We start from the raw sequence: 12333 nt of genomic DNA, 5'->3' as shown, positions 1-12333 counted from the left end.
CCTTTGTCAAAAACTTTAGTCGGCAGTTACTTGGTCTTTGGTCATTTATGCAGGATTAATGCTCCACTCATATATTCATTATTTTCCGAACTTTCCAGTCAGTTTCTTAGTGATTACTGTACAATCCTCCTTAGGTAGCAACTGAATCAGCATTTTGAAACAACCCAGTCATCAGTAGAGGAGATGGGTTTTGCATGTGAGTAACCACTTTTTCTCCAGTCTGAAAATCTGCTAGTTTCCAACTACAGAGATCTTCCAACTAAACAACAATAATACCAGAGATTCTCCTAAAGATGAATAATGGTGCTTTCCAGTATAGTCAATCAGTATTGCAAAGTAATAAAATTTGAAGAGTCCTGCTGAGGTGTAGGATTCCAAAGCCCTTTACAAACAATAGTCTGTACTTGCTGGCAGACTACTTTTATTTGATTTTTGCTTTTTTTTTTATATGTATAAAAATGTTGCTGGATGCCCCTTTCAGAAGCCTTATTAAAAAGGAAGAAAATCAGGTAAATTTTGCTGGGTTACAAATTACATTTATTGACTGGAGTAGTAAGCCTGTGCTCATTAAATGTCAGCAGACAAAACATTGGGGCCATATTACAGAAAGTGCCACTGGGAAGGACTGGGTATTTGCACCTGTTTCTTGCACTGTGCACACGTTGGTATTATAGACGTGTTTGCAGATTCTTGTGCGGATTCTACTGTACAGAGTTCCTCTCTCATCCACTCCTGACTTGGTTTTCTCTCTCCAGTAGACTTTTCATGATGTACTCTGGCTGTGCTCTTGCTTCTGTACACCACTTTTCCTGCTCTGGTGCTTGTCCCGAATGTAAATATAGGCCTTCTTTTCCTCCACATCTACCTTAAGAAATTAGCTGTTTCCTTGAGATTCTCCCTGGTCTGTTGTAGTCCCCAGTGGGCCCCAGATTCATAAGAGATGGGGGTTGGACACCATGACTGTCACAGGAAGCTTCATGGTTCTCAAGAATGCACATTGTTTTAGTCTGACAATGTTTCAGACTAAACTTTGCTTGTGAGTGCATCATGTGTTATGTAATGTTTTTGCAGGTGAGGAGGGTCAGGATAACACATAGTACTTGAATAGCTTGAGATGCTTTGCTCTCATACATTATCTTTATTATTGTCTTTATAATCTGCATTATCCTTAATATATCGTGATTATTTTAATTATTGTCTTTATTATCTTTTACAAGCCTACATGGTTGTGTAGCGACATGGAAGCTTTCTCCAAAAAGCAATCCAGGGCACCTAAAGATTTGGTTAATAATGCCTGACTCAAATTTTATTTCAGATTTACGATTTTATGCATTCTTCTTCACACAATTACATTTTTCAGCCTATATTATTTGGAGGTTCAAGCAGTGTGTACATTTTTAGGGAATTTTGACAGGAATTCAAAACAATTGGGAGTGTTTGTGGCTGGTTGGCTCTTTATGCTTGAACACCTTTCTTCTGCTGTGTTTGCTCTTACTCTTCTGTCTTGGGCTCCATGATCATTTCTCATATGATGCTTCTGGTAGGAGGTGCCTACTCGGATGAACATGCATTTGTTGCCAGCAGTGAGTGGTTGAGAAAGAACTTTATGCATTTGCCTCCACCTGTGATGCTTATGTTTGCACCAAATGCAGCAGTAGTACCACCAATCAAAATGAAAGTACACTGATTGATCCAAAAAGACTGTTGTAGCCAGTGCAGGTGTAGTTTAGTTGTGGGGCATCTCCCTGTACAGATGATCTCTGTAATAGGTTGCGTTTGTAGGAAGAATATTTTTTCACTTTCAGGAAATTTAGCCACAGATAGTAACCCTAACACAACTTGAATAGAAGTTGCTTTGAAGGACGGTCTCTCCATGAGTTGATGCTTTCCATTAATGATCCCAACTTATATTTCATTCGGTGTGAATGGAGTCTAGGTCAGAGGCCTTCTGTATCGCAGATGAAAGCATGAACGATAATAATAGACTAGCTGTTTCTCAGGTGAAGTTGGTACTTAATTGTTTATGATCAAGCTCTATCTTCCGCCTGCTGGGAGCCCTGTTTATTAACTAAGTAATACACTACTGTGGATGGTCTTTGCTTGTTTACACTGAGACCTGTATAGTGGTTATACATGAATATCCAGCTTGGCTACTGCATTCACTAATACTAGATGTTATTATTTGCATTAGTACTTTCATTTATGAAATTTGAGCAGGCATGTAAGAGAAACAGTTGGGTTCTTCATCGTGCGCCAATTTCTCTAGGTTTTCAAACTTTGTTGGTTGCCTGAAAAAGTTAATTAGCAATTACAATGCAGGGGATTGGAAGAAGGGGTAAAATTGCCCCCTTGTGATTTGTAGGGGGCTGAGAAAAACTGATCTTACAATGTCAAACTAACAGTGAGAAAACATCAGTTGACGCCTGGAAAGCATCAGTTAAATATTATTCTGCAGGTTAAACTAAGTAAACAAAGAGCCGCAGAAATGTTGGCGAATGGAGTCTTTGTAAGCCTATGATGCAGGTTTAAGTAACCAATGGTATGTCCCAGAAAACATTTTTTCACCATTTCAATGCATGCATTTTATGGCATTAGAGTTAACTTCCTCTGCTTGATCAGTAGTAATTCCCAAGCCATGCAAAGCATGGGTTCGCGTATTGAATATTTCAGGCTGATGTTACTATGGTGCTTCCAACGGAAATGACTCAGGAGGAGTGTGTAGAATCTGTTTTTCATTGTAGGTTTGAATCTATACAAGATGGAACATCCGGTGACACGGTCGACTTCAGTTTAAATTGCAGTGCATAATAAGGATTGGTTAAACACCAGTGTGCTTTTGATTCTTGATACAAAAATCGGTTGACTAAACAAATTGCCCTCACTCAACACACAAGCATGTTATTAAAACAAAATAAATTAACCTGTCCTTTGTGAATGGTCCAGTGCATCACCTCACTAGCCACAGGAAATATATTCCTTACAGTGTCTTCTGGCCTAAATGGAAAAATGACTGCTGTCATAGCCTGTCGGGGTCGAAATTCAAATGCTACTTTCCTCCTGCTAAAAGCTGCTCTTCTTGTTTTGTTTGTCATCACTGATTCATGTTCTGAAAATACTAGATGAGAAGGATGCATGATGCTGTGCGAATACTTAAAATTGAGTGTGGGTAATGGGTCTTCAAACCGGAAAGACTGAATGGGCTTGATTTCAATCTGCTGTATCTGGCCACAGGATTTTTTTTTTTTTTTTTTATTATTTTATGAGCAGTCTACATAGGTGTGTGCACAGAATCTTTTGGGCCTACCAGCATTATTAGCCCAACAGCAGTACCTCCTGGTGCAAATTGAATTAGGATTGTGCTCTGATGCACAGGCCTCAGTGGGTTTTGTAGTTGGGAAAGTTCATCTTCAAGAGCCATTTTCACGACTTTAAAAACGCTCTCATCTTCTCGCCATGACTCTGGCCCTATGTTTTACTGAAATGTAATTTGGACAATAGGGGATGTTTTCGGTCTTCCTAAATCCCGACTCTCCCTCTTGACTTAAGGGTTGAGTAACACCTAGTACTGATATTAGATTATTCTTATAGCATGCTTAGTTTCTCTCAAGCGTTCAGTATATAGGCATGCCCACTTTTCTTGTGAGGTTGCTTTCCTTCAATTACATTGACAGCCCAGTGTTTTTGATTGGAGCCTTCCTCAAGTACGCCATTCGAACATGCATCGCAAGTGTCTTGCTTTGCAGCGCATACAGTCTTTGGATGTGTCTCTGCTCGATGAGGATTCCTTGTCAGACGTGCCAACTGAAACTGCGATTGCTGTGCGATGCTTCCCATGAAGCGCCTTTTGTGGAGCTTGTGGCTTCTGTCACTCCACAGAATGCTGCCTCCTCGGAAGGACCTATGGCTGAGGCACCAGAACATGTGCTCACTCTCTCTCCTTGCCAATGAGCTGGTTAATTTATCACCTGCCCGAGTGGAATCTTTCCTGGATTCCATCACCACTGATGATATTGGTGATTTTTTGCGGGATCACGACTTTTGCTGAACATTGACATTTGGCCTTGATTCACATCTTTTCCATGTTCAAATTCTAAAATGACCCTTTTAACTTGGCTTGACTTTGATCTAGCCTGCTTGTCAACATTGACATTTCTATCTATTTTATATACATTTTTAGCCTGCTTTTAAATAGTTGTTTCAATAGTGATTGTAGTATAAGCTTTTTTATATTTGACCACTGCACTCTTGCACCGACAATGTGAAGTGTGTTGTGGGTTTATTTGAGCACTTTGCATGGGCACATTTGTTTTAGCTCTGGGTCTAGGGCCTGTGCACTTCCACCTATTTACTTTTCATTTTATTTATTTTAATCTTTTAGCAAAAGCTTTATTTCAGTGGTGCTGTTTTATTATTTTTAGCAGTTGCCCTTCCATGTGGGGGTGGGAGGGGTATTTATGCTGTATTTTCTCTTCCATAACCTCTAGGTAAATTATACGTTCGATGGCATCTGTCGCTGTAGATACGCATGTTCTGCAATAGCTCGCCATCTGGTGTTGGGCCGGAGTGTTACAAGTTGTTTTTCTTCGAAGAAGTCTTTCGAGTCACGGGACCGAGTGACTCCTCCTTTTGTCTCCATTGCGCATGGGCGTCGACTCCATCCTCGATTGTTTTTTTTCCGCCATCGGGTTCGGACGTGTTCCTGTCGCTCCGAGTTTCGGAACAGAAAAAATAGTTAATTTCGGAAGATTTTCGTCGGTATTGTTGCGTTCGGGATCGGCATACTTACATTCAACACCGCATCGAAGATCGAAGAGCTCCGGTGCCCTTCGGGGTAATTTTTCGATCCTCCGTCGGGGCCTGGTCGGCCCGACCGCGTGCTGAAGAACGCCGATGGAACGGACCCCGTTCCGTTTCTGCCCCAAATGCCACAATAAATACCCCTACACAGACCAACACTTGGTCTGCAACCTGTGCCTGTCACCTGAGCACAGCGAAGACACCTGCGAGGCCTGTCGTGCGTTCCGGTCCCGAAAAACACTCCGAGACCGTCGAGCCAGAAGACTTCAAATGGCGTCCGCACCGACAGCCCGACGGGAGTTCGAGGAACAGGAAGAGGAAGGTACCTTCTCGATCCAAGACTCAGACTCCGAAGGATTCGACGATACACAAACCGTGAGTAAGACGTCGAAAACCACACAAAGAAACATTTACAAGGCCCAGGGGACGCCACTGCCACCAGGCCATGGCTCAACCCATAAAATCGGTGACCGACCGTCGGCACCGAAAAAGGCCCAAACAGTGCCGAGATCGTCCGACTCCGGTCGAGACACCGGCACGCAGCCTTCTCGGGACCGAGAAAGTGCTGGAGACAAGCCTCGACACCGAGATGCCGGTGTGGACACGGCTCGACGCCGAGACAGCGGCACCGAAACAGATCGACGCCGAGAGGTTTCGGCCCCGAAAAGGAAAAAAGTCACCTCGGAGCCGAAAAAACACGCAGACAAAGTTTCGACGCCGAAACAAACTGCAAGCGACCCAGCTTCAGGCTCTTATACAGAAGAGCACTCGCTAACCTCCCAAATGCAGAAGCATAGGTTTGAGGAAGAGCTACAAGCAACTGATGCGGACCATACGCAAAAGCGTATCTTCATTCAGCAGGGTACAGGAAAAATAAGCACCCTTCCCCCCATTAGGAGAAAGAGAAGGTTGGAGTTCCAGACGGAACAAGCACCACAACCAAAAGTGGTGAAAAGAGTTACACCACCACCCTCTCCTCCGCCCGTGATTAACGTTTCACCAGCACAAACGCCATCACACTCCCCAGCTCACACCACCATGAGCCAGGGTGACCAAGACCAGGACGCATGGGACCTATACGACGCCCCAGTGTCAGATAACAGCCCAGAGGCATACCCTACAAAACCATCTCCACCAGAAGACAGCACCGCGTACTCTCAGGTGGTGGCTAGAGCAGCACAATTTCACAACGTAAGCCTCCACTCAGAACAGGTCGAGGATGATTTCTTGTTCAACACACTCTCCTCCACCCACAGCTCCTACCAAAGCCTGCCTATGCTCCCTGGTATGCTCCGGCACGCAAAAGACATATTTAAGGACCCGGTCAAAAGTAGGGCAATCACACCAAGGGTGGAAAAAAAGTATAAGCCGCCTCCTACAGACCCGGCTTTCATCACAACACAGCTGCCACCAGACTCTGTTGTTGTAGGAGCAGCTAGGAAAAGGGCCAACTCTCACACATCTGGAGATGCACCACCCCCAGATAAAGAAAGCCGCAAGTTTGATGCAGCTGGTAAAAGAGTCGCAGCACAAGCTGCAAACCAGTGGCGCATCGCGAACTCCCAGGCACTACTTGCGCGCTATGACAGAGCCCACTGGGACGAGATGCAACATCTCATTGAACATCTGCCCAAAGACTTCCAAAATAGGGCAAAACAAGTGGTTGAGGAGGGACAGGCCATCTCCAACAACCAGATCCGCTCCTCCATGGACGCTGCAGATACAGCTGCACGGACAATTAATACATCTGTAACTATCAGAAGGCATGCATGGCTCCGAACGTCTGGATTTAAACCAGAGATTCAACAAGCAGTTCTCAATATGCCTTTTAATGAAAAAGAACTGTTCGGTCCAGAAGTGGACACAGCGATTGAGAAACTCAAAAAAGATACGGACACTGCCAAAGCCATGGGCGCACTCTACTCCCCGCAGAGCAGAGGGAATTACAGCTCATTCCGTAAAACGCCCTTTCGAGGGGGGTTTCGGGGTCAAAGCACACAAGCCAGCACCTCACAAGCCACACCGTCCAGTTACCAAGGACAGTATAGAGGAGGTTTTCGGGGACAATATAGAGGAGGGCAATTCCCTAGAAATAGAGGAAGATTCCAAAGCCCCAAAACCCCTACTACTAAACAGTGACTCACATGTCACTCACCCCCTCCACACAACACCAGTGGGGGGACGAATAGGTCATTATTACAGAGCATGGGAGAAAATCACTACAGACACTTGGGTTCTAGCAATTATCCAACATGGTTACTGCATAGAATTTCTACAGTTCCCTCCAAACATACCACCAAAAGCACAAAATTTAACAACACACCATTCCAATCTCCTAGAGATAGAAGTGCAGGCACTATTGCAAAAGAATGCAATCGAATTAGTGCCAAACACACAAATAAACACAGGAGTTTACTCACTGTACTTTCTGATACCAAAGAAGGACAAAACACTGAGACCAATCCTAGACCTCAGAGTAGTCAACACTTTCATCAAATCAGACCACTTCCACATGGTCACACTACAAGAAGTATTGCCATTGCTAAAGCTGCACGACTACATGGCAACTTTAGACCTCAAGGATGCTTATTTCCATATACCAATTCACCCATCGCACAGGAAATACCTAAGGTTTGTATTCAAAGGAATACATTACCAATTCAAGGTACTGCCTTTCGGATTAACAACCGCACCAAGAGTCTTTACCAAATGTCTAGCGGTAGTCGCTGCACACATCAGAAGGCAGCAAATACATGTGTTCCCATATCTAGACGACTGGCTAATCAAGGCCCATTCGTTAATAGAGTGCTCAAATCACACAAATCATATCATACAAACCCTCTTCAAACTAGGGTTCACCGTCAATTTCACAAAATCCAAAATTCGGCCACGCAAGGTACAACAATACCTGGGAGCCATAATAGACACATCAAAAGGAGTAGCCACTCCAAGTCCACAAAGAATTCAAAATTTCAACACCATCATACAACGCATGTATCCAACACAAAAGATACAAGCAAAGATGGTATTACAACTCCTAGGCATGATGTCATCATGCATAGCCATTGTCCCAAACGCAAGACTGCACATGAGGCCCTTACAACAATGCCTAGCATCACAGTGGTCTCAAGCACAGGGTCACCTTCTAGATCTGGTGTTAATAGACCGCCAAACTTACCTCTCGCTTCTGTGGTGGAACAACATAAATTTAAACAAGGGGCGGCCTTTCCAAGACCCAGTGCCACAATACGTAATAACAACAGATGCTTCCATGACAGGGTGGGGAGCACACCTCGATCAACACAGCATACAAGGACAATGGAACGTACATCAAACAAAACTGCATATCAATCACCTAGAACTTCTTGCAGTTTTTCAAGCACTAAAAGCTTTCCAACCAATAATAGTTCACAAATACATTCTCGTCAAAACAGACAACATGACAACAATGTATTATCTAAACAAGCAGGGAGGGACGCACTCCACGCAGTTAAGCATGTTAGCACAAAAAATTTGGCATTGGGCAATTCACAACCAAATTCGCCTAATTGCACAGTTTATACCAGGGATACAAAATCAACTCGCAGACAATCTCTCTCGAGATCACCAACAGGTCCACGAATGGGAAATTCACCCCCAAATACTGAACACTTATTTCAAACTCTGGGGAACACCTCAGATAGACTTGTTTGCGACAAGGGAGAACGCAAAATGCCAAAACTTCGCATCCAGATACCCACATAAACAATCCCAAGGCAATGCCCTATGGATGAACTGGTCAGGGATATTTGCTTACGCTTTTCCTCCTCTCCCTCTCCTTCCTTACCTGGTAAACAAACTCACTCAAAGCAAACTCAAACTCATATTGATAGCACCAACTTGGGCAAGGCAACCCTGGTACACAACGCTGCTAGACCTATCAGTGGTACCCTGCATCAAATTGCCCAACAGGCCAGATCTGTTGACACAGCACAACCAAAGGATCAGACACCCAGATCCAGCATCGCTGAATCTAGCAATCTGGCTCCTGAAATCCTAGAATTCGGGCACTTACAACTTACCCAAGAATGTATGGAAGTCATAAAACAAGCAAGAAGGCCATCCACCAGGCACTGCTATGCAAGTAAATGGAAGAGGTTTGTTTGCTACTGCCATATTAATCAAATACAACCATTACACACAACTCCAGAACATGTAGTGGGTTACTTGCTTCACTTACAAAAATCTAACCTAGCTTTCTCTTCCATTAAGATTCACCTTGCAGCAATATCTGCATACCTGCAGACTACCTATTCAACTTCCCTATATAAAATACCAGTCATTAAAGCATTCATGGAGGGCCTTAGGAGAATTATACCACCAAGAACACTACCTGTTCCTTCATGGAACCTAAATGTTGTCCTAACTAGACTTATGGGTCCACCTTTTGAACCCATGCACTCCTGCGACATACAGTTCCTAACCTGGAAGGTGGCATTTCTCATCGCCATTACTTCCCTGAGAAGAGTAAGCGAGATTCAGGCGTTTACTATACAGGAACCTTTTATACAACTACACAAAAATAAAGTCGTCCTAAGGACCAATCCTAAATTTTTGCCAAAGGTTATTTCACCGTTCCATCTAAATCAAACAGTGGAACTTCCGGTGTTCTTTCCACAGCCAGATACCGTAGCTGAAAGGGCACTACATACATTAGATGTCAAAAGAGCATTAATGTATTACATTGACAGAACAAAGAACATCAGAAAGACTAAACAACTCTTTATTGCATTTCAAAAACCTCATGCAGGAAACCCAATTTCAAAACAAGGTATAGCCAGATGGATAGTTAAATGCATCCAAATCTGCTACCTTAAAGCTAAACGACAGCTGCCCATTACACCAAGGGCACACTCAACCAGAAAGAAAGGTGCTACCATGGCCTTTCTAGGAAACATCCCAATGCAAGAAATATGTAAGGCAGCCACATGGTCTACGCCTCACACATTCACCAAGCACTACTGTGTAGACGTGTTATCCGCACAACAAGCCACAGTAGGTCAAGCTGTATTAAGGACATTATTTCAGACTACTTCCACTCCTACAGGCTGATCCACCGCTTTTGGGGAAATAACTGCTTACTAGTCTATTGCAGAACATGCGTATCTACAGCGACAGATGCCATCGAACTGAAAATGTCACTTACCCAGTGTACATCTGTTCGTGGCATCAGTCGCAGTAGATTCGCATGTGCCCACCCGCCTCCCCGGGAGCCTGTAGCAGTTTGGAAGTTACCTTCAATTATTTATATATGTATCATCTCAACCTTAAATAAGTGCATACTTAGTCACTCCATTGCATGGGCACTATTACTACAATTCAACTCCTACCTCACCCTCTGCGGGGAAAAACAATCGAGGATGGAGTCGACGCCCATGCGCAATGGAGACAAAAGGAGGAGTCACTCGGTCCCGTGACTCGAAAGACTTCTTCGAAGAAAAACAACTTGTAACACTCCGGCCCAACACCAGATGGCGAGCTATTGCAGAACATGCGTATCTACTGCGACTGATGCCACGAACAGATGTACACTGGGTAAGTGACATTTTCATTCCACACTCCGCTTTCAAGTTGTGCATATTGCACCCTTGGCCATTTCCAACAGCTGACGTGCAGACCCTGTCCATATCTCGATGGTTGAACATAGAGTGCACAGTTACCCGGTCAGTACAGGCCTCCTTCATATAAATGTGATGAACATGAAGGGAAAAGTAGACCGACAATAAATGTATCTATACTGTAGCACATGTATTGTGCTTAACACTTGTATTGTGCTTAACACTTGTGGGGTGCCCCCAGGAATTGAGTTTGTTCATGTAAGAGGCCATGTCGTTTCTTATGTGTGGTGTGTTTATATTGGGACTTGAGTGATGTTTTGACGCATATGAGGGTTGGAGGAATGCTTAAGTGGTGTTCCTGTAGACTTGGATAAGCAAATAAAGGTCAGTCATGCAAAAGCATGAGTTGAATCGAGCGGCACTTGATCATACATACCATCTCCTTTTGTCTGGACAGTTGGCCCCTTGCTGTCAATTTATGAGATCAGCCTGTGTTGATAACAGTGTTGGTTTGGAGGTTTAGTTAGTGTTTGGGAACAGCCAAGTCTTTACATCTTTTGAAATACCCGGTATTTGTAAAGCTTTCTTACTCTTGCTCGTAGACTGTTTCAGAGCATGCGTCTCTGCACTACTATGGCTGTCCTACCAGTGGAAACTTTCTAACCCTGGAAACAGCTGAATATTTGGTCAGTCTTTATTTCTGGGTTCCTCCTGGGTGGGAGGTAAGGTGTTTGTGTTGGGAGATTTGTGTAGTGCCACGGATGGCTGGTTGTGATCCACTCTGCTTAATACACATGTTCATAGTCATCTGTTCCTATGTTCAGTGCGTAGCCTGTTTCTTGTCAGAAGGTTTATGCTATTCTGATTTAATGGTTAATTTCTTCCGCAACAGATGGCCACTTTTCGGTAGTTTATGCCTTAGCTATCAGAATGACCTAACCTGACTGGGCAGAGTAGCCCATTCTTTCTCTTTCTAGTTGAGTGAAAGGTTTTAACTACAGGATGAATCCTATGTTACCTACCTCTTGTCAACAAGGCTACAGTTTTGCTAGAGTTTCAGAAAACACATGATGATTGTTGACAACAGTCTAAATGGGAATCAGATACATAGTTGGTGGTTTGGTGGTTGTCCTGCTATGATTACAGACTCCAAGAACAAACTTGTATATTCCTGTACCTGGATAAATCTGCCTTCCCTTTGAGCTCAGACCTCCTTGTTTAGAGGCAGCTGAAGCCGATTAGTGCGTCCTATCTCCAAACAAATAATGGATTTCTTCCTGTCATCTCTGATATCTGTTTTAGGCTTTGCTTAGACTAAGCCTATTGCTAAAATGGATGTAGCTTTCTGCGTACTGAGATGCAGCCTACAGACCAAGAGTGGTCAGGCCACCTTAGAGAATCTGAGAGGGAGGCGTTGACTTGTACTTGTAGGACCAGCACCTGGAAACACCTCAACACTGACTTCAGCACTGTAACCTTGGACACTGTTGCTTGCATGCTTGACACTATTGGGCCATTCTTAATGTAGAAAAGATACTGCAAAAATTTAAATTGGACTTTCAGAAATTGACTGCTTTGAATTTGGGGTTGGTCAGTCATCCTGCTTTCCATTTTACCATACTACAAATGCATTACTTTTTCAGTAACCTGACCTTTATGTCCACTGAAACAACCCCTACCTATTATGGGGGTCTGTTTAAAAAAAGAAGAAAAAAAAAAGGGGAAAAAAAAAAATATATATATATATATATATATATATATATATATATATATATATATATATATATATATATATATATGCAGCTGGTTTTAGATTTCTGGGCATCAATGCTGTATGTAGGAAGCTTTCAGGTAAATAAAATATCAATAACTTAGTCTTGGTGTTGGGCCCTGATACCAGAGCTGGATAAAATGGGAAGGCACTGATAACTCTGAGTCT

The 12333-nt window shown here is 43.4% G+C and overlaps 1 protein-coding gene across 3 annotated transcripts in view; it reads left to right on the top strand.

The window, feature by feature from the left end:
* ELL (elongation factor for RNA polymerase II) overlaps nt 1-12333 on the top strand; it is a 214234-nt gene that overhangs the window by 98619 nt on the left and 103282 nt on the right. The window lies entirely within an intron of this gene.

Source organism: Pleurodeles waltl, chromosome 12 (genome assembly GCF_031143425.1).
Source record: "Pleurodeles waltl isolate 20211129_DDA chromosome 12, aPleWal1.hap1.20221129, whole genome shotgun sequence".
Lineage (NCBI taxonomy): Eukaryota > Metazoa > Chordata > Amphibia > Caudata > Salamandridae > Pleurodeles > Pleurodeles waltl.
This window is presented reverse-complemented; position numbering and strand designations above follow the sequence as displayed.